Source organism: Plectropomus leopardus, chromosome 17, assembly GCF_026936395.1.
Source record: "Plectropomus leopardus strain MGB_pleo_1.0 chromosome 17, ASM2693639v1, whole genome shotgun sequence".
Lineage (NCBI taxonomy): Eukaryota > Metazoa > Chordata > Actinopteri > Perciformes > Serranidae > Plectropomus > Plectropomus leopardus.
Genome location: NC_142192.1, coordinates 20620618 through 20644634, shown reverse-complemented (window position 1 = coordinate 20644634; position 24017 = coordinate 20620618). Strand labels below are relative to the sequence as shown.

Sequence of the window (24017 nt, the reverse complement as noted above, 5' to 3'; positions counted from 1 at the left end):
ACAGCCGCCTTAAAATCGGGCCATAATGTGTTCTAGTCAGCAGACAACGCCACGGCAGGCGTGGGAATGATGGAGTTTTTTTTTACGCTCAGGAATTGTGTTCCAAATCATCCTGTCTCTATGCCTCTCAGGCAGCTCTAATCCCTCTCCGCTGCCTATCTGAAAAGTATCTGTAGCTCTTATCATCAACCACGAAGAGTATTTTCATTTACTCAGTTGCCTCAGCTGTCCTCGCTGCACACACGTCTGCCCTTGATAAGATTAATTAAGCACTCAGTGCAAAGATAGTTGGAGTTTCAAGGTAGTTGTGCTGCGGCAAGCCGACTGTAGGTCACCTGCACGCCAGATGCAGCACTATGGAGCCTGTGGGAGCCATTCACGCTACTGGCCTTCCCATTCTGATACTAGTCACTGCACTGGCAAGGCCCTGAGCTAACATTAATCATAGAGTGTGTTTCATAGAAGGCCGTGGGAGGAAGTGGCAGATTCCCCGTACCTCGCCTGATATTCCTCGGCACAGTAAATCTCGGGTTAATTGTCTCCATGCATGCCTCAGTCGGTTTTCCAGCTGATGTGGCTGCGCTAGCTGTTGAATTCTTAATGTGCCCTTTTGTGGTCAGCTTTCAGCAGCTATCACCTTCAAGCCTTAGCTCTTAATGGGGGTGGCTCCCCTTTTATTTTCAAGGCAGTTAGGCTGGGGGGAAAAAGCATCAATGCTGTTTTAAGACGAGCTAATGGATAAGCGTAAATCATCTTGTATGGATCCTTTTCATGAGTCTCCACAATCGGCAGAATAAATGTTGGCATTGTACGTTTCTGCAAATCATGGATACATTATAAATACTTAATGTTATTAGGTAATGGATTTGGAAATACACTTTTCTTTACCTTGTGGTTATCGAGTGGTATAACCGCTTATTTATGGTTTGAAAAAGATAAAAGATTAAAGAAAACCTCGGCTTTGGGGGCACAATCCTGGCTGGAATTGCAGCAATGTTTTGGTAAAAAAAAACCCTTTCCAAGCACTGTTCTGGCAGGAAATCCCACGATTTTTCTGTAAAAAAAAACCCAAAAAACAAAAAAACACTGCTTTTTGTGGCACTGTCCCGGCAGAAAACGCAGCAACATCTTTGTCTCAGCAAAGATAAAAAAAGCTTTGCATGAACCGATCACATCTGGAAACGCAGCAATGTCTCAATAAAAAATCAACTCACTTTTTTTGGCACTGTCCTGCCTGGAAATGCAACAATGTCTTTATTAAAAAACAAACAAGCAAAAACCCCTGCATTTTGCACAATCCCGGCTGGAAATGCAGCAATGTCTCAGTAAAAGACAACCATCTTTGACTGAAAACCTGCTGGACACAGTATTGACAGATTTCTAAAAACCAACAATTTTTTTTGTTTGATGGTTTCGAGCAGTGATCCGAAGCTTTTACAAGAGAGGCAGGTGTCTCGCCAACATGACATGCCATCCACCATCCCCTCCAGCTCTAGATGACAGAGTCAGCTCATACACTACGTCCCCTTTGAAACGTTGCTATGATATTTATGAAACACATAAATATAACGTTATAAGTGGTTCAGAGAAACATCCGATGCCAACATTTTCTTTTGCCAACAGGGCTGCACTGGGAGGACATGTAACCCCTTTCCTGCAGGGGTGAGGGGGTTAGCGCCTGCCTGTGGGCTCATGTGTGGGTAAACTGTAAAATCTTGGCTCCAGTACAACATAGTTCCAATGCAGCGAAATGCAGCGAAAGGCTACGGTGAGATTCCATTTCTGTTTTGGCAGGGAGCTTTGCACAGGCGGCCAGGCCAAGCCCCCGGCCTCAGCAGCCAGTCACCACACACACTGAGGATCAGCTTCCTTCCAGGGCTTTGATTTCATTCAGGTGATGAATCCCCAGCAGCTGACTCTGAGGGAGGGGCAGCAGGCCACCAGGGTCTTGTGTCCAGTACCATCAGATCTAAGACAGTGTTTCCAAAATATATAAAAAGGACTTGTTGATGCCATGAATTGATGGCAGAATTTCATAATCACATTTTCCAGGCCTTGAAAAGTCACGGAACTAGTAAAAATCATTGCAAGTTTCAGAAAAGATCATGAAAATGTGTTGTGTGTAATACATTAAATTATATTAGAGTAACATAACATTGAATTTTTTTTTCTGTAGTTGTCAACGTAAGGTAGCTCTAATATGCATCGGTGTGTAACAACGTTTTGGTTTTTATTTGTTCATCAGTTTCTTCATTTTCTTCCCACAATCCGTCTCTCCCTTCATATATGCCCATGAGGAATGTCAGGTAATTTTTAAGCACTTGTGGCTAAGACGAGAGGCACACAACTTTAATGGGCTTTAAATCTGGAGTTTTTTACGGGTCCATGAATGCAGCGCAGGGGGAGCTGTCCATGAGTTGTCTTTTTCCTCAGCAGCAATTAGTGACTCACAGGGTGAATAATGATCTGTGCCTCCATTCAGAGCTGATCAGATCTGATCGATGGATCAGAGAAGCAGCTGCTATGAGTGAATGCACATTTTTAGACCCGCTGAATAAACAGTAAAATTTTACTTTCAATGCACCTGGCATTCTGCTGCTCCATCTGTACCCAGAGTACGCCCTGCACTCAGAGAGTGTGGTGCAATACATTGCCTAACGATATATATTTCAATAACTATTTGTGGCAGCAGATGTTTTAATCGTGGCAGGCCACGACAAACTAACAAATGTGTGGGAAATCCTGATGTTTGATCTGATCACACCTCAAGTCAGCCAATATATACAATATGTTGCGATGGTAAAATACCTCCCTTAGAATCAGGACTAGATTTGTAAAAGATGAATTTCAGCCAGTATGTCATCACCAGAATTTTTTAAACTCTCAAGTATCAATACCCTTTTTCTCCTTTTAGCTTCCAATCATGCACATCTTACTGTATGAAAATCCTGCAGATTTCAAAGCTTCACACACAACACCTCCATCAACACATCTGTATTCTATCTCATAAATGATCAAATTGAATTCCCTCAAATTTAAATGTTATGTGGGCATCTGCTAAAGAGACATGCAAGCACTTGTCCCTCTCACTCATAACATTAAATCAAGGCTTCTGCAAAATAAGTTTTATGATCCATCACAGATGCAGGCTATGAGAGAACTGAGAACTCTCCACTGCTCCCTCTTGCATGTCAAACGCCAAATATTGTGCTAGCATTACGTCTCTTTCTTTGAATGGAGCCATTTGGGAACATTTACGTAAGGGAGACCTATGTTTGAAAACCCAGAAGCTATTATTTCTTCAGACAGACGAGGCCATAAATGTGACAAAATTGCATGTCTGAAAAGGGCTCTATACTCAGATTTTGATTTTAGAAGATTGACCCAAAGACATGTTCTTTTTTCTGCTCAGCACAGAGTGAATGTGTCTGTGCAGGAGAAGGAAGGACACAGTGAATTATAGATAGACTGAATGTTTCTGGCTGTGAGTGATTGCAGTCTATGGAAGCCCATCTCAATAGAGGAGCGACATAAAATCAATGCTCAGAGTGCAACCTAATCAATGTTGCCATGATGACTATAGGGAGGGCACTGAGGGATTGTTTTATTTGGTTAGCCTGGGAGGTCACCCTGTGTTTAGTTTGATGCAACCTGTCTTTTGACAACAAGCTCAGCGTGGGGTGTTTTATAATACTAATGTAATACCACTGCAGCTTTGACAGCACTGTTTGCTCGCTCAGACTGCTCAACATGTTTCTCTTTCACAGCAACTTGGCAATTTTCCTCAGTCATTTAATTTAGTCCCAACAGAAAATGTGTTCATTTCTGGGAGAGCAGCTTGCTATCAGCTCTGAATACGATATTGAAAGAGCAGCTAAAGAGTAGCTCAGGACATTTACGCACAATAGCGAGCTGAGTCGGCAAGTCTCAGTGACCTTGGCGTGTGTGTGTGTGTGTGTGTGTGTGTGTGGGTGTGTGTGTGCGTGTGTGTCTCTTGAGGACCGTGTAATGGCACAGTCAGGTCTCGCAGAGAGGCCCGAGGAAGAAACTGATATATTATTGAAGCGTTATTTGACTTCATCCCTAGACTTCATCTTGTATAGATAATAATAGCTACACTTTACTTGAAGTGATGCTTACAAGGCATCAGAAGTACATTACAGTGTGTGCGTGTAGAGTACATGGAGATTAATGAAATCAGGGGACAGTGTAAAGCTCAGAATCCGACGAAAGTTAAGGTGGGCTGACAGAGTTGGAGTACTTTTCAAAGTGTCTAAGGTGACTTTCACAGCTGTAGTTTGATAGTTTTCACCTCAACTTGAGAAAAAAACCTTCAAGCTTTTCCTACACACACGCACACACACATATATATATATATGTATATATATGTATATATATATATGTGTGTGTGTGTGTGTGTATATATGTGTATGTATATATATATATATATATGTATATATGTGTAATTTCCACACTTCATTGGCAATTTATGCATCAAAACACTGACATTTTCCCACACATTTTTTCAATTTTGGCCTTAAAAGCATAAGGAGATCCAATAAACTGTCTTATTAACTTACATTAAAAATATTGTCACCACTTACCCTTGCACACTTCAGCTTTTTCCTCTCTTAGATATTTACTGACAGTTGATGTGCTGTTTATCTTGCAACTACTTTCAGACATTTCACCTGACATTTTAACTGATCACATTGCACACACTTGGACTCTCCAGTGCTTCCACTTCAGATTAAAATAAACTATTTTTCTACAGGTGCGTCACCTGACATTTCAGCTGCGTTCACCTCTTACCCTTCAACTGACAACAAGGGCTGTGACAATAACCACATCACCGCAATAGTGTGATGATGAGGTCCTCCCCATTATTGCCTTTTTTTTCTTTTTCTTTTGAGCTGATATAATTATTTCTTTGAAAATATGCTACTTTGGCTCAGATGCAGCCCCACTGTCTGCAGTCACCACTCTGTAATCTCGCTCTATGTCCCGCCCATCCCACCTATGGTCCCTTCCTTTCAGCTGTCGCTTTATACGCAGGTGTCGATTCAGTTCTGTTGCTACCGCTGCTGCTGGTTTTAAGGTGAGACAACTCTGTCGCCTTATTCCGCTGTCGTACGTTTTATAAAAAATGGTGAGGCGGAATAATGGCACAATATCACTCTCTTGATCAGGCAGGGTCAAAGGGTCTATACGCTGCTCTAGCATCAGCCTCATGCTGATCCCGACCTAATGAGATAACAAAGACCACCTCGTTCTTGATTTTAATTCATCATACTGTTTGTTTGCTTTCCCACTTTTCTGGAACATGTGGGAATAAGTAACGTGCAAATTTTCACTTGAATATACGTTTATTTTGTCACAAGGAATGACAACATGTGAAAATAGTTGTATAATGTGACTTCAGAAGGAGCTTTGTTCAGTCTGAAAAAAAACAACCTCTGATCATATAACAGTGATGTCTTCAGGGTTATGTACTATTAGGCTTGAGACTATGCATTGTTTACAAAAGATTTTGGTATTTACCACCAGGCATGGAGCATCTAGCACAGACACTATTGAATTGCATTATGGGAAGTTTAGGACATTTTAGAGCTAAACTAAAAGTCAGCATATCTTTATTAGTGGCCAAAGTCTGTCGCTTGTAAATTCTCAGTCTTCATGGAAGAGCAATACGAAGTCACTGTAGCCGTTAAACACTCTTCATACTGGTCGAGGTTGTGCTTTATGGGGCACAAATATGGTTAACGGCATTACATGAAACTGAACGTAATTCTTTATTATTATATGGTTACAAAAGAATCTTTTTATTGGCCCCATCTGGGTGATCAAGCTCACAGCTAAGGCTTGGATCGGCCGGTATGCTGGACAAAAGTGGCCGTGGCAGTGACTTAATGTAACAGCTCATCCTGCAGCACAAAAAAGGCGCTTGAGTGTCGGATATCATTTTGTCTGAAGATAAAGAACAAGCTGCATTTGTGTTCAGTGGGCTTCCTGTCGCTCCTCGACTTCTCAAGAATTATTTAAAGCGTAAGCTCTCTCACCTGCAGCGCTGTCTCAACATTTTTAGTTAAAGCATTTATTGCTTGTAGCATGAAGCATGAATGGTGGAGGTGACACTGGAGGCAACGCTGAATTAATTCCAAACAGAAGCTTCACCTCTCTGCGGAGCTCACTGTTGTGATGCAGCTGCTGGATTTTGTTCCCTGTCAACAAGATGAGACACTGCTGACTGCACGCACACAACCCCACACACACACACACCACCAGCAAATCTCCATCTTCTCGCCAGGATGGAATTTTATGCCCTCAGTTTTTTTTTTTTCAAAGAGGATGAAAGCACTTTGACTGAAGACGTTTTACAAAAGATGAAAGAAGCCTTTTAGATAAAAAAGAGTGTTTTCTGGGAAAGGAACATCACACTGGCAGCGGTCTGATTTTCTGAGGACCACAACTGCGGCCATGAGAAGTGACCTGATATTCTCTCGGGACTGACTTTCATAACTTGTTGCTTTTGAAGATTTTATTAGAACCAGAGTCAGTTAAAGTTTACACAGGGAAAGTGGTGCTAAAGGATATCATAAGAATTCAAAAGTCAGAATGCTTTGCTTTTTATAAATCAGATCGGTGAAAAAATGAAGAGTGAGATTTCGCCCAACTCTCCCCTGAATCGTTGAAGCAGATGTCAGATCCTTATAGCCAAGTGTTAGTGTAGTTCAGAATCCTGTAAGACACATACAGAGTTCCCCATCTTAGTGTTGTAGCAATGAATTAATCAACCCATATATTAGTAAACACCACACTGGGCAAATGTGGTAGTCAAGGTACAGGGCTTTGGATGTGTTGATCTGTGGAATGGATGTGATTTTTGCTTTTCTTGAGACCTAAAATGCTAAAAAGTACACTAAAAAATGATGTGGCTCAACAAAAAAACAATTTACATAATCTTTTTACGTTATGGCAGCCTCTAATAAAATCACATACAACAAACAAACTACATTGAGTGAGGAGAATTAGCATTCAGGTCCCTAACACAAAGTCTTAACTGTCTGAATTTGTCCAGGCACATTAATTAGTCAGAGGAGGGGACTTGAAATCCTGAACTGAAGGTGAAGAAAAGTTAAATTGTCATGCCAATTTCATTGGGTTACTACCACTTGAATTTTGTTTTAAAACAATTAAGGCAGAGATTTCAGTTTTAATTACACACAGTATTAGGTTGATGTAATTATCAACAATTTTATGTCAACACAACTCATCAAAATAATGTTTGCAACTTAAAAGGGTTAGGTGTTTTCTGTTTCTTGCAGCGCAGAGCGTTTTTTAGAATTTAATGTGTAGAAAAAAAACCCATTTTTTAATGTTTAAGCTACGGGCAAATAATCCTAAATAAGTAAGTTATCCAGGTTACGATAGAATGTCAAAACTAAAAGATGTTTTAAATTTTTCCTTTTATTCAAAAGCTGCACCAAGGCCAAGGCTAAGCACATGCGAAAGCCTCTAAAATCAATTCAGATTTCCAGTGTCTTTTCACCTCTCAGCACATTTTATACGACTTTATACGACTTCACGCCTTCAAGGGAAATAAGTCAATCAAAATATTCTCTGAGGTGCTGTAAGAGCTATCAAAGTTTGATTTACTGTTGCTCAATAGTATGTTACAGACCCAAATCATTACCATTGCAAACCTTCATTTGTTGCCAGAAAGTATAAGCCTGGAACAAATGTGCATCACTAAAGTTTTGGCCAATTAGGACAGATTTTCTACTCTGAGACTCCCCAGTGTCTGCATAGTAAGATTTTCCTTTTATTGGAAAGCGGTGTATGAGCCTTTTTGGCATCTGCACCAAATTCAAGGCCAAAACCTCTGAAAACTATTTAGATTTGCAGCCTCTTGTCACTTCTCAGCGCAGTTTTTCAATAAGATGGCTTTGCAGTATCAGAAAGTTGACTGGGAGAGAAAACTTCAAGCCTATTAATGTCTTTGGTTTCACACTCTGATGTTCTTACAGATAGCTGGTCCATAAAACAGGATTCACTGTGAACCGAAGCTTATTGGTCAGGTTGAAAATAGATTTTACTCCAATTCAATCTCAACATTTTCTTTTTAAGAACAGAGTTGGTTGGTTCTAATTTAGAATGAGAATGTAAATGTATTTTATTTTAATTATGTCAAATGCTATGAGGAACCCCTTTTAAACCTGAGAAAAATGGTTTGATTTCTTTTGAAAACATGGGAATAAAGCAACTTTTAAAAATCTGAAAATTTGCTGTGGGGAATTATCAGAAGTTATAAAAAATAGAGTTAAATACCCAGAGAACCATAATAGTATATTATAAAATATGTGACAGAAAGGCATGAATGAATTTTTGTGCCTGTTTTTTCTCCTTTTTTTCTTTTTTTGTTGCTTATTTTTAGGTAATTTATTGTGACTTTTTAGTAATTTCTTGCTAATTTTTGGGGCCATTTCTTGTAAAGTTGAGTTACTCATTGTCTTCTTCCCATGTTTTTGAAAGAAATCCAGCCAATTTGCTCAGGTTTCAAAGGGTTAAGCAATAACACACAAGAAGGAGTGCTGTTGTATTGAATGTCAGCGATTCTCTTAACAAAGCAAAACATCGCAAAAACCATTTTCTTGTTTTTATTTGGTTGTTTTTTTCCATCTCCTCTATTTCTTCATTCCCTCTCTCTGTCTGTTTTATTGGCTGTAGTTCCTCGCAGCTAGTGGAGGAGGGTTAATGAATTGCCATTTCTGCACCCTGATGGGAATCATCAATGGCAAGAGCAACACTAAAGGTTATCATAAACACATTTGCCTCCCTTTAGTGGCTGAATGAGAGAGAAGATGAGGGAGAAATGACTCACATCCAACATTATCATTTACTTAAATTATTACTGTGGACGCAGCATAATAGGCTGCATGGGAGACATACGCCAACAAGTAATTGAGAAAGCATCAGGAAGTCATGCATGAAGTCACCACAGGGAGGTTATTTTTTAAAAGCAAAACGGTGGGATATATAAATGATTTCTGAGGTTTTATACATAGCCCTTGGTTACATTTTCTATGGCAAGATTTCCTACTTTTTTGGTACTAACTGAAATATGTCTGTAGCACCAATTCTCACCAAACTTGGCTGTAAATGCCTGGTCAGATTCTGCATTTTGTTTACTTATTTTCATGCCTCCGCGTTGGTGATAGCTGGGGCTGGAAGCATTGTGTTTTCAGTTTGTCTCCCAAAGTCCCAATGTGTAAGACATTTTGTTTGAAGTAACTTTGCACAGTACAGTGTCGAAAATTTGTGTGCACAACTACAAGTAGTCAATGATCTGCTGTTTTCATTTCACAGTAAAAATTCATATTCAACTTTCAAGATTGAGCACAGAAAAGTGTACAAGACACCGTATCGAAAAGCTGGACTACATTCTTTCCTTCTCCCATCTCCAGCTGATTTATTGGAAGAGTAAAAACCCATCTGTGTGTCTGCAGAAGAGTGTGTTAGAGCAAGGCTCCATACACATATAAGCTGAGAGCAGAGAGGGAGGGGCTGGAGCTAAAGCAAATACCCAAGCTAACAAAATGACTAACAGAAAATGAAGACACAGAGCTGGAGAATCCTTCTCCTCCCTCAGAGTCAGCAGTATGGCTGGGCTTGTTTTCTCCTGTATACTGTAATGAAAATAATGTTTCTGTCTTTAACATTGACAAAACAATTACAGTTTGCAATCTGGACTGGCACGCGTGCCCCATATGCTGCGTCAGGCAACACAGCAAACTTGGCAGCATACATACACTCACAGGCAAATTCATAAAATGATTGTGCAGATTTTGTGGCTGCTAAACGTGCACAACTGAGACGAAAAAAAAAACTGTGTAATTCTCAAAGCTCCCCCAACTGTGCTGCCAAGCAAAAAGGTGCTTGGTGCTCTTGTGTGATTTGCACGTATTTAGATTAGGAAATATGCATACATTTGGCTCTTTCACGTTTAAATTCTGTGCTTTATAGTATTGAGGAATGCCTCTGCACCTTGTTGCTCAGGACCTTGGCTCACAGTCTAAAAATGTCAGTTTTCATTGTTCGCCCTAACGCCAGAAGCATACTGGCTGCATGAGCAGTGCATGGCAGCAACCTCACTGAACTGCAGCGTTTTGCATGCTCGTGGTGTTCACACTTGGATGCATTGTTGCTGTGATGCTTCTGCAGAGCTGCCTGCTGCTATGAGTACTGTTTTTCCAAATTTTTAAGTACAAATTCCACTCGTTTATGAAGTCCTGCAATCTCCAGCATCATCAACAACATGGTCCTGCAAACGTTTCACTATAAATTACCTTTTGTCAACAACTGATGAGATTCTGTCGAAAGAGACAATGTCAGAGGACTTTTATTTTGGAACAAGAGCAGGGAAGTTTGAGTAAAACAGACATCTAAGTATTTCCTCATCTCTGTGACAGAGAGAGACTATTAAACTGAAGTAAAAGGTGGTATAGACTCAATGTAATTATCAAAATGCCATTTTCACTGTCTATTTCTGCAGATAACCCTGTGCAGCATGCGGAAAAAAATCGGCGAGCTACCATTTTTCTAGATCTGTCGCAGGTGACAAGCCGCTGAGATGTGCCTGACCAGTGCTGCTCATGCAGGCTGTGTGGCTGCTCTAACTTGTTAAAACAGGCGCAGAAAAAAAAACAGGTTCGGCGATGCTCATGCACTGCTGACGCGGCCAGTGTAATTCTGCCTGAAGGTTATGGTCACACATAATCAAAATTAATTTTGGCAAACATTCATGTTCCATTCACTTCTATTTAGTACAAGCCTGGACCCTTTTCCTTTTTCATAATTTTATTCTCCACTTTAACCTCAATAGCATCTAATCAAGTGTCACCCTGTACCAAACTACACCCTCCTCCCCATCACGACCTCAGTGTGTTTCATAAAGATAAGACATGAGATAACTAAGTTGGGGATGATGAGCTTTTCCCATGACTGCACTTTCACTTCTTGCCATCAAAGCAAATCATGCACGAAGCCTGAATGGCCTAACTCATTTCCAACTGCTCTGTATTGATGCAAATCTGACTCCTTATTTGAGACATCATAAGAAGGAGCTTTCAGGGAGTGAATTAGATTTGATGCCTGCCCATGAGCTGTCACTAACATTTAGGAACTAATCTGTGTCTTGATTCCCTTCGTATGATCTCGTTGGCTAATTTGATAGCTTAATGTTTGTTGATTTGTCCCTGAAGGATGTACTCGGAGATGATGAGCCATAAACAAAGATGAATGTGTGAGGCAATGCAGTCATTTATTGGTCTTTTATTTTTATTCATTGGCTAAACAGTTTTCAGGTGAGTCAGGCAGCGCTGTTGTGTCTGCTTTTACTGCTGTTGTTGTTTCCATGGAAATTCCTTTTGCTAGACAAAATGCACACACGCACACACAAACACATGCACCGAGTCACTGCAGGGATGTTATGTTGCTTGGCAACATGTTCAAGACAATAGGGAAGTGCAATTGGTTTAGTGCTGATTCAAAGCTTTGAGGGTGTTGGAGTTACACCAGGGTCGACCTTCCTCCAATCAGCCCTCATGCTGCCTGCTCTTGTCACCTCTGCTCCCAGTGAACTTGTGCATTGTGAATATATAGCTGAACCAAGTGAAGAGGGACAAAAGCCTGCGCAAGCCAGCACTTAGTCCTTTAAGCTTAAGCAACAAAGGAATCAAAAGAGCTTTTATCTCACGGGGATTTAAGCAGTTCACCTCTTTCTGGAGCCTTTTTACAAAGGATCATTCCCCGAGACCTTGAGTCTACCCTTCATTAAAAGAACTGACGTTATGCTGCTGGTTAGTGTTTGCTAATGAGGCTTTGAAACTAAACTGCAAGGAACACGCTCCAGAGATTCATGGCTTAATAAAACCTGCTATAACTAGGTGATTTTTGTCTTTCAGCCACCTGCTGAGTTTCCCTTAATGAGATTTGGCAGGTATTCTTGGAGCCTTGGGTAAATGATTAAGTGCTTTTTTAGTTAATTGGTAATGAAATGTGTTAGGGTGTAGTACACTGTCTGGTAAGCTGCCCAATCAACATCTTTGAAACTAACAAGGCTGTATGAAATGTCATCAGAATTAGCATTGTTAACTAAGTTATGACCACTAGCCATGCCAGCTAATATGGCTAGTCGTGCTAACAGTGGTAACATACTGTACTGTAGTTAATAGGGCTGCCCCATGAAAGTCAGAGATCCGAATCATCAGTCAGAGACCCCTCATTCGACCAAGATTGCTTCAAGTTAAGCAGTCGTGTTGTTCTTGGATTTTTTTGCAAGTCAGTGTGCTGCTCAGTGTAATTCTGGGTTTTGATCCCCAGATTTTGCTGCAGAGTAAGTGCTCCATCTATGCCTGGAGTTTGCTCTGCGCTCCAAGAGTGTGATGTGATGAATAACCAAACAGTGTACATATTCAAACAGCACTTGTAAGGAACGGTCCACCTCCAAAAATGGTAAATTTATTTGTGGCAGTAGCTGTTTTGATAGTGGCGGGCCACCACACATGAATGAATGTGTGGGAAACCCTACATAGTGTTAGTATTACTACTAAACTGAAGAGCAAAATAAAGCTATAGGCCAACTATCAGGTCAAAAATATTCTCTGCAGTTAACCAATTCATGGTAAACCATTGACATCCCTATTTTAACAGTCGTGAAACATGATGAATCTTAAAACGTGGAATAATGGAGCAAACTTTCGGACAGTCCTTGCTCATAGGCATTCAGCGTGTTGCACTCAGTCGTATTCTTAGCCAATATCTGAGTAAAGTGTGTCTGCCTGTCAAAAGTTACAAAAATTCTCCTAGCTCCGACATTCCCTAATTCCACAGATCAGAATGAGTAGGGCATGGGGTTAAAATGCTGTTGGATTATCCAACAAGAACTTTACATGAGCTGCAGTTGGTACAAGATGTGGAGTACATTGCAGAGAAAGCATGGAAAAGCTCTTTTTTGATTTTACGCATTTCAGTTATACACAAAAGAAGCAACTGGCAATTATCCTCTTATAAAGTAAAATTGTAGCTTTAATTCAATGAAATCAATCAAAGCAGGTTGCTTTCAGGGTATGTCACTGACACGAATGGCCTCCCAAGATAAATGACAGAAGCACTTGTTTGAACAAATGCCCTAAAACGTCATGTTTGCATACAAGTGACAAAGCCCTCAAACAGACGCAGTAATTATGACTCGTGTCTGTCGAGAGCAAAAGAGTCAGATGTTATTATAAAGCAACAAATTCCACAGAGGGAGGAGGTTGGGAGGATGGATGGGAGAAGACAGACTGTATGGCAGGAGATCACTGTTCATTTCCTTTCACAGTCAATAACACTGACCTTGATCTTTCTAGACCCTTAACCAGGTAGTTATTATTGTAACCATAAAAACGAAGGTCCCTTTACCTCAACAAAGCAGTTATTTGAACTCAAACCAATTTAACCCTGGTACTTGTTTTAATTCAAATCCTGATCTTTAATTAACCCTAAGTTGTTTCTCTCTTATTTAAACCTCCATCACAGTGTTGTCACATCACAAAACTGTTTTATTTTTAGTGATTTGTAACTGTTTTGAAACTCACATAAATGATGTCATCCTGCTGGTGTTGGATTCAGTTCAGAAAACGTTCTCGTGTGTCATTTCAGAGGGCAGTCACAAATGATGCAGTTTAATTTGGAGGACTTGTTGCACCAACAGCTCTCACTTCATCTCTTGTTTGCACTTTGCCCTGACAAACGAGTTGAAGAATGAAAAAGTTTGAACTTAAAATCCAATTGCAGTGCAGTGACTGTGGTAGTGTTGCTGCTAGGCTCTGCACCAAAGGCTTATGCTTGACATGCAGGCTCAAAAGTTGCTTTTAAAGTTTATGCCTCTGCTGAATCCACATACCTGCAGAAATGTAGAGATCAGGGGTCGTATTCACAAACATTCTGGGAATACTCTTAGAGAGCTCCTAACTAAACCTAACAATTTCTTGCAAAGAGTCCTTGCCCAGGAAATGATTTAGGAAAATTCTCAGAGCAACTCTGAGCAAGTAAGCAACAGAAACTTTTACCTAAGTGAGAGGTGTGGTTGACCCTTTTGCTATGATGCATTCTTTTAACAGATGTGATTGGTTGTCACAGAAACACCCTTATGTGAGCCTGCAAGGTGTGGACACCCAGTGGAAATGAAATGAACTGTGTCACAATATGAGACTGTGAAAGTGCTGTTTTTGTGATCACACTGCTGCACTGTAACATTTTCCCAGCAGCCAAATATATCTTTGAGTTGTAATGACTTTTTTCTGGTGTTAAACTGTTTTTGCGTTGGTTGTTTCCAGGCAATTGTTTTGGTTTTTTTTTTAAGCTGTTGAAGGCCCTTTTAGTGTGTATTGGGAATGTAAGTGTTTGAGTCAGTGCAGTGCTGTATCATTCGTCGTCAGGTTTTAATCCAGTTAGTTTGTAATCTGGAATGGGAGGGGGGATTAGCCATGCAGGCTGGACAGTAAGTAGATGGTAATGCTGCTAGTCGGGTTTCATCCTCCGCTGTCCTCTCCTCTTTGGTCCTGTCTTCTCTGCGGCAAACAGGAGCTGAGGCTGACAATGTCCTGCTGGCTTGTCTTTCTGAATCTCATTGTACATTGATATCTTGCCGTCTTCATAATTTCACCTCTGCCCTGCTTGTCAAAGGGTGCTATGAAATCTCAATCTAATCAGTCAGCCGTTTGGGTTGAAATTGTTTGCCTGCCAGGGGATGCTCAGTGGAGGGACAAGGACCTCATTTAATCCCACTGGGATGATTGAGTTAAATTTCCTGTTTTAGTAAGAGGGTTGTCTGAGCAGCAAATTATGATATTTTAGGATAATGACCATTTTCCCTTACTTATTACAGTCGAAACAGTTTTCTTGGTCAGTTTATTGAACCCTTTAAGGCCTGGAGCAACATCAGTTTTCTTGTGCCGCATTCAGATGGGTTTCAAGGGCATGTAAACATTTAAATAGAAAAACATGTGCAAACTGGTTTTATGTCTCTCAAAAACATGAGAAAAAAAGCAATCAGAGACTTGGCATGAAATGTTTTAGAAATCGAAAAAAAAATGAAAGGTGAAAATTAGCTTTAAAAAAGTGAGAGAATCAGAAAATTATTACATAACTACGAAAAAGCATCAAGGAAAGTATAATGATATATAATGATAATTAGAACTGTTTATTTAAAACTAGAGAATTTACACTGTCATTCACACAACACACAACTCCAGTCACATATGAACAACATCCAAATGTCTGCTTTCCCTGACAGTGGTTCTGACTCTCCTCTGACTGGCTTTCTGTCTGCAAGCCATATTTCTTTACCTATTTGTAATAATTTGTGTGGTGTAACATATCTGTGTGCTCGCTGGTGAGTCACTTGACATTTACACAGTGTCCTTGAGTGTAGAAACACAGCGGATGTGCTTCAATATTAATAATAATATGTTGGTGAGAAATATCTTGAAGTGTTAAAGGCATTAAAGACTCTATGAGCAACCACACTGAGATCTGAAAAAATACTGCTGAAGTTTATATTTTGAATCTTTTAGATAAAATTCAAAATGGAGTGCCATGTTCTGGAAGTAATGACTAAAGGACTTTATTCCTGTGCATAGGTGTAGTGTAGAGGATGTCCTTTGAGGCAAATTATTGATTTTGGCCTATATAAATAAACCTGTTTTGACCTGACCTAAGCACTATTGAAAAAACTGAAGGGCAAGGGCCCATAGGTGGCTCTTGAACTTTTTACCATCTCAATCATGAGATCATGAAACCCTGTTTTATATATATTAATACCTAATACCGGTTTATATTATGCTCACATGGTACATATCCTTAAACCTGCATCTTTAGATTTTTGGTCACTTATTTAGTTGATACGGCAAATGTGTTAGCAAACAGTTTCCTGTTTACACATCTATACGATACGATATGTGATGATATATGTTTTTGTTATGATTTGTCTGGTAACTCTATTTAAATATCAACAATAAAAAGCAAAAGCAACAGGCGAGTTACTTTATTAGGCTACAAACAAGACATCTTTCATGAAATTGCACTTTGTTTTGACTGTATACAATTGCAATAGCAATTGTAAGAAAACACAGTTAATCAAAAGCTGAAGCAATTCCTTTTCACATCCCACCTACTTGAATGATGACAAAATCATTATAATAAAAGGAAAAGGGTTTTGCAGATATGTCTTTGTGCAGTTGTCCCTAAATCCCTCTCTTTAAAACTGTTAGTATATGTTGACTTGACAGAGATGGACAGCTGGGGCTCCTGTTTGTCACTCAGCCTCATTAGCTGAATTGATTAGCTAACGCAGTCATTGATACACCCACAGGGGAACATGATAAATGATGCCACTTTGAGCACAGAGGTCACAGAGCCGCTGCTTACTCAAGAGGCTGCTGCTTCAGTCTGAAATCAAGTGAAATCTTAGCAGTTTTATCAAAGGTTTGTAGGTTTTGTGGAGCTTTTTCTAACTGATGTTTTAGCTGTTTTCATGCCTGAAATTTCAAAAAGCTGCGAGTCATCGGTACTAGGAATTGAACTGGAGATGCCTGCGTGAGTTTTTGAAATCTTTTCTTTCTGTGTGGTTCGACTGTTTTTAGCAGAGTCACTATGACGTTTTATATCTTGTGCAAACAAGATATGGATCTTGCACGCATAGGATAATTACTTGTGCACACATGATGTTACAGACCTAGGGCACTTTATAGTTCACAGAACTTAATTTTTTTTTTCCCCCCACAAAAAAGTCCTTTGTCCCAAATGGGAAAACAGAATCTTAACTCCTGGTCCACTTTCTTTTCTTTTGTTTCATTTCATTTCATTTTATTTCATTTTATTTCATTTTATTTCATTTTATCTTTCTTAGCAAAAGAAAAACCCACCCTAAGTTTTCTGTTAGGCTTGGGGGCTACCTAATTTTTCATACCTTCATATCTTGCTGAAGTTTCACCGGGGTATACGGTATATGACTTATAAGTGAGCTAAATATTGTGATATTTGATTTTCTCCATATTGCCCGGCTCTAGCTACTTCCACTTAACGACTGATTGTTTATTGTCCTCAATAACAAAGCATTATTAGCCAATGTGTTCAATCACAGACTGGAGATAGAAGTTAAGAGAAAGCACAGCGTGTCCTTGAAGATGCTGAGCGATCGATGCCTTTTATCATCCTGTTCTAGATGTGTACTCAGTCCTGGTTCATGGGTCTGTCTGTTGTGTCAGCCTGAGGAGACTGAGGCTGATGAGAGGAATTGGGAATGATGAAGCTGAGTACACTTGTTCAGCAGTTTGTCTCTTAGTCCTTGTGTGTTTGATCACTCTGTTTAAACTGCAAATTGTTTGTGCTGCCCCCCCCTCCCTCTCACTGTAAGCCTCTCTGTATATGTGCATGTGTGTGGCAGTGGGATTTGGCTCCGCTGGTCTCTACTTGTCACAGAGATTTTAAAAGTGTTTATTATTGTGACTTCACAGAGCTGAAGTCTTTCCCAGAGGTCTGTCCCAAAGCAGGACGGACTGCTTGCATTTTTTTCTCCCTCATTCTCTTTCTCTCTCTTTGGTGTAGCAGTGATTATATTCATCTGTCAGTGTAAGTGCTGAATTTTCGGGTTAATTTCCATACTGGTTAAAATAATGACAGATTTTTAATTTTTAAAAAGGAAACACTTTGTCATAAATCTCACAATATGTAAATTAGTTTTGTGTTTGACTGGCAGCTGATGTTAACCATTTTTCATGCTGTGTTGAAATTTCTAGCGAAATTGAAAATCTTGATTCACAAATCACAGTGGTCTTACGCAGCGATAGGATTATTCTTTGAGATCATGTTTGATAAATGACTTTTCAGAACACCTGTTATTTTTATGCGGCATACCAGCTGCAGCCGCTGCATGAAGCATGGTGTTTTGGGGATGTCCGTATACATTCATATGTACGTGCTATTCTCGATGCGATATCCCAAGAATGCCTTGAGGGAATTACTTTAAATGTGGCATGAACGTCCATTTGGTCTCATGAATGAACTGATTAGATTTTGGTGGGCAAAGGTCAAAGTTCAAGGTTGTTGTAACCTCATGTTTGTCCCACTCTCATGAACTTGATATCTCAGAGTTGCCTGGAGAGAATTTCATTACATCTGGCACAAACATCCACTTGCTCTGTTCGGTCCTGGCATTGACATGGGTCTTGGGTCATCTGATCATCATTTTTCATAAGCATACATATGAGCATAAGTGTTATCACCCCAGTATATGTTAACATGAACACTGATATTCTTCTATTATTCCAAATATGACAGTATTCTGAATTTAATACTGGTCACGTAAAAAAAAATTCAGTTGAATATTCTGACATATGGGATATGCTTGTATAATTTGGGATTTAGGACCATTCGTTTGACATTTATGTTTTTTGATATATGCAAATATTGCATTGCTGACCTTTACAAGGCAAAAGTTCACAGAATGAAAGTGTGTGTTTGCATTATCAAGCAAGTCTGCCACTGGTGAAAAAACTCTGCAAAAATCTTATTTTGGTGCAAAATGGCACAAGCAGCTCCAGACATTCCACTTTTCCATATTGTTATGTAATAAACAATATTAGGGAACGTTAATCGGATTCTGTATATCTGCATGTAAATGGAAATAGTAGAATATTCATATTCATCAGACATGTAAATGACTCAGTAGGAATTTCATTTTTCAGAATAAGAGCAGAAAACAGAATATTTTGTGCATGTAAACTTAGTCACTGAGTCAGTAAGCTGAAATCAGCAGTTACCTTGAAGCTAGAGAAGGTTAACATTTCAAATCCCCAAACATTTTAACAAATCCCCAAACTAGCTGGAAAAGTGTGTGTAAAGAAAAGTACTCTCTGCTCCCTTAACAACCACTGTGGAGGTGCCCTTGAGTGGGACATTGAGCTCCCAGCTGCTGCTGCTGCTGCAGTACAAGGCTGTGATTGTGTCTGTCTGAATATGTGTGAGCAATGTGTGCAGCAGGGAGCTGCTGTGAAAGAGCACAGAGCACACTAGATGTTTCCTTACTAAATAAAGGTTTAAACAGGTAATCTGACATCCTCCCTACCCCAGGTGACTTAGTATGCTGTTGTTTCTCTGTGATGCCTTAACATGTTGCCACATTATGGCTACTATCTCAGCCACAACTGACACCCACTGAGTTCAAACGTTCGACACATTCAGCATTTCTGTGCTAAATAGAGCAGCTCTCAGTTTTTCTGTAAGCTGAGCTCTGAGAAAACACAGCAGTCTCAAACCTCTTCGCCACCAGTGAAAGTTCATGTATTTTATGTTGCTCTGTGTGTGTGTGTGTGTGTGTGTGTGTGTGTGTGTGTGTGTGTGTGTGTGTGTGAGTGTGTGTGTGAGAGAGAGTGCGTGTGTGAATGTGTTGCCTTGCCTGAGTAAAAATAGTTTTCAGGAAGAGCTACAAGAGAGATGGGAGGGAGGAACGAGTGAAAGGTAGTCTGAGATGGTGGGGTCGGGTGATCCAAGCAGTACTTTAAAGGTGTTAGATGGCACAGCAGTCAATAGTGAGAGTAAAATAATATTGGATTTCAAAAGTAGTAGAATATTTATAAATATACTGTACAATACCTGTATTTGAGTTTCTGGAAGAGCTCTAAGATAAAAATGTGCAGCCAGAAACAGTTAATGAACAGCCTCCTCTAATACAAATCCTTTAAAGGCCATAACATCCCCGCAGTCAGAATATATAACATTAATCTGAATGTGCCTGTTTTTTTCTGACCATTGATAACATCTTGATTTTAACTAAGGTTTTAATACCTGAAGCACAACTGGATTGATTAATTAATCTCCATCCAATTCTGATTCTATTGATTAAAAATTAAATTACACAGACATTATGTTAAGAACACTGCACTTCAAATTTATTTTTAGGATTTCATCACCACATAAATGCAAGCAAAGTGAGGCATCACAGAAAGCGACAGTCTGTAGTTATCAAAACCTAAAGGTATTTAATCCAACATCCAAAATATATTCCATGAGAGTACATTTTCACATTTCTGATGATTTATGAACTTGTGGTCTATTTTATTTACTTGGCCTATTTTTATACAGAATCTGAATCTCACTTTGAGTTACTTTTGTTGTTTACAACCTAAAGAAACTAGAGATCAGTTTTGTTTAGTTTTTGATGATTATTTTAAGCCAAAGTGTTCGATTTATACAGACGTAGTAAATTATAACACTTGCTTGTTCTAAAACTCAGTAATAGCCAAATGGAGAGCTATTTACCTTCATGTGTTCATGTGACAGAAGGGTGGGGGGCTACAGAAAATGCTAGTGTGCTTGCTCTATGAGCCCATGGATGTGAAAAATCCAGCTAAATTTCAATTCTGATCATGTTATTAATTTACTACTATAAAATGATTTAATTATTTTGTCTTAAAAAAGAGCGGATACGAGTATTGATTAAAAACTGCACCAATAAGTATTGTTGATGATTTTAGTAGTATTAATAAAATTCTAAGGATACCTATCCCTATTTGCTATTATTTGTTTTATTAACTTAAAATAAACGTGTTTTTTTTTTTATTGGATCCCTAAATTTGGTATTATAGAATTGTGAGTGAGATATTTTACCAAGAATAAGTGGTGCTGATTGACTGCATCTGACTACAGACTGCAAGCACAATATAAATGTCTTCTTGTGTGGGATGGGGTGGAGCACAGCATGCCTCCAGCTATTTAGGAAATGTTCATTGATTTTTCTTTTTTTTTTCTTTTTTTGTAAAGCTACCTTCCTCAGTCGGTAAAAATAAACAAAATCAGTTCAGAAGGGAAATCTACACTTAGCAGTTCATGTGGTAAATTCATCATTTTATTTTACAGTGGTCTGTATAAAGAATTTACAGTTGCAAAGGAGCTAAAGGATACCGAAACAGTCTCATCTTAATTATAGAGCTCCTCTGGCAGGGTGCTCTTAGTGCTCCAGGCTCATTAATAATGGCTTATAGTGTGGAAATTGACACCGTGGGAAATAGCAGGGTCCATCATCACCATTCAGCCTTCTTTATGAACAGGCATCTTTTTCCTCCGGCTTGAGTTTTTGGTATATTTGAAGCAGATCCTGGATTCTTAAAGATAATTCCCCAGCAATTGAACATAGAGGCAGTCAAGTTGCAAGATGATAAGAGAGCATACCCCGAGGTGAATCTTGGAGGTGTGTGTCCTCCGTCATTTTGACAGGCCTAGGCAGGTGGTAAAAATAAAGAACCTTCTTTACTGGATCCCAAATCTGCCCTCCTGTCAGAGCAGCTTGTACCAGGCTGCAGGAACAGAAAAAGGAGGTGCTGCTGGCAGAGCTCTAAACATTTCCAGATGCTGCAGACAGAACTGTGGGAACTTAATGGAGAGAAAAATCAGTGGTTGGCCAAATGGGCCTAGAGGATGCTTTTAAATGTGTACCTTGCAATAGGATTTTACTTAATGTTTGGTTTTTTGAGGTTTTTCATCTGTAGTTTGTGGATTGAGCTTAGCAATAGTTGCTCTGGTGTGCTGATGTTCATTAAAATAAAACAGGCTTTTGTAACAAAGTTGACTTTCTGGTTTGTCACATAGGATACATTAAGTGTAATAGAGGAAATAATAAAAGCAATAATCATTGTAATAAAAGCTCTGTGTTTCACTCAGACTTTTATTATTTTATGCGTAGAAAAGACCATAGTAAAACCCTTAAACTCCTAACTGAAACAATTTATTTTACTATTAATAATACTCTTTTTCTAAAACAGAGGTGTGTAATAAAAATCACGCAGTAAAGATAAAACAGTAATCAAGCAGTAATAAAGTAAGTAGAAGATATGAAACATATTAAAATAGACAAGAAAATGGGATACACCCAAAATATCGCCCTTGCTGTGTAGTCCCTTATAGGTAATTATAACAAATTAAAATAAATTCTAAAACTAACTATGAGCCGCTGTAACGAAGCGTAAGGGCAGGGCATGGCTATGAACAGATAGATGCTTTATTTTGTAAAAATTCTCCTCTTTAATGAAAAAATAATCCACAATTCCAAGTGTTCCATTACTTTTGAATGTGTGGGTGCATTTCTCTGTTTCCAATTAGGTAGGATCATCCTGCGTGCTAGAGGGCTGATAAATGATACCATAATGCTAAATCTCTTTTTAGCTGACCTCCATTGGTTTAACTTCTCACCTTGCTGTGATGATGTACTGTTCTCCAGGACAGTATAATATCACAGCTGTTTTAGTGCAGCACGCCATCAGCAATGGTGAGTGCGGTCAGAGGTGAAACAGATTTAAAACTTGAAGGGTTAGCAAGATACTGCTTTCAGTTTCTTTACAGGTAAGTTATTCTTTGATATCAGGTGTTGCAGCAATCTTTAATATGTTAGTTTGGTAGACATTCAGATGAAAAAACAATTTGGTTCATCCATCTCTAAATGCCTCGGAGACAGTTCTAAGAGCTCATAGTCTCAAATCCAAATTGTTAGGTTTGAAAGAAGGGTAAAACTAGGTATTATCTGCATAAAATTGAAGAAATTAAGTACCTGCTGATGATGTTACTTCAGGGTAGCTTATAAATAGAAAACAGTATAGGACCAAGTATAGAGCCTTGGGACACACCAGAAGACATTGGTTAAACAGAGGAAAATTAGTTTTTCAATTGTGGTCGAAGACTTCCTGATAGATAGAACCTGTCAATAAGTATGTCATGGTCTACAGTGTCAGTCTCCGCAATCTCAGTAGTGTCTATCAGTACTATCAGTACTATTCGATTTAAGGGCCTGTGACAAATTTTGGATGGATGGATGGATGGAATTAGTAAATATCCTCATTGTCTTTTTCTTTGCTGACTGGCTCTAGACCACTACATGCAAATTTCAAAATAAAGATGCATCTTAAAGATGGCAATATGTATTGATGTCTTTGCATTGCATGGGATTACTACACTACATGGGATTGTTGATCACTGAATAGCTATAATGATTCATATCATTGCATCATGACACTCCTCGTAATTGGTAGAAAACAGATTACATTTTTAAAAATGCATTCTTTTGATTGCAAGACATAATGGAGCTGCCAAGGAACCAATTTTTCCAAGATTTTGGGAACAAAATGCAGTTTAGAGATGGGTCTGTAGATGCTTTGGGGGAAGTTTGGCTTTTTTAACGTGTTGAAATATGTGCAGGTTTAGTGCCAGAGCAAGGAGAGCTGTTAAAATAATAAAAAATAATAATAAAAGATCAATATAGCCTCAAAGGGACCACAATGAAAATAAGCCTTAGGATTTTATTGTGTTATCTTGACTTCTTTTTCTTTCATTCAAGTACTCGCAGCCTTGGCTGAGCTTGTTTTCCTTTTCAGTCTAAAATAAATTGTCTAAAATATCAATCAGTCACCATATTTTGTCATTTATTTAACCAAATCTGGCAGTGCTGCTCTACAACCAAACCATTGGCGTTTAAAAATCTATTTGTCACACGTAGATTTCTACATCAATGTCACATAAGGCCACAGCCTCATGCCGAGCAGAGCGATTTATTGGCCCTCTTGTCCCCCGTCGGCCCTGGTACACTATCGCTCTCCAGGACTATTTTTATCCATCCAGGAGAACATGTCGGCATCCTTTCCCCGGCCCGCTCCCATAATTCCTCTCTGTGTCCAAACACACGCTGACAAGAAATAGGTCTGCAGTGGCCCGGTGCTTTACAACAGGCTGCTGTTTCACATGAACAACTCCACTCACACTCTCATCTTACATTTATGTACCTCACACACGCTCTCACTCACTCGCTCTCCTTCTCTTTCTCTCTCTCCTGCTCGCTCTCTCTGGCTTTCTCTCTGTGTGTAAATGATGAAAGTAAAAGTAATACAAGAAACCGACAGGGGCATCTGGCCTAATTCCAATAGAAAATGGAA

The 24017-nt window shown here is 39.3% G+C and overlaps 1 protein-coding gene across 1 annotated transcript in view; it reads left to right on the top strand.

The window, feature by feature from the left end:
- The window catches only part of LOC121957836 (ubiquitin-conjugating enzyme E2 E2-like), a 70864-nt gene that overhangs the window by 31602 nt on the left and 15245 nt on the right, over positions 1 to 24017 (top strand). The window lies entirely within an intron of this gene.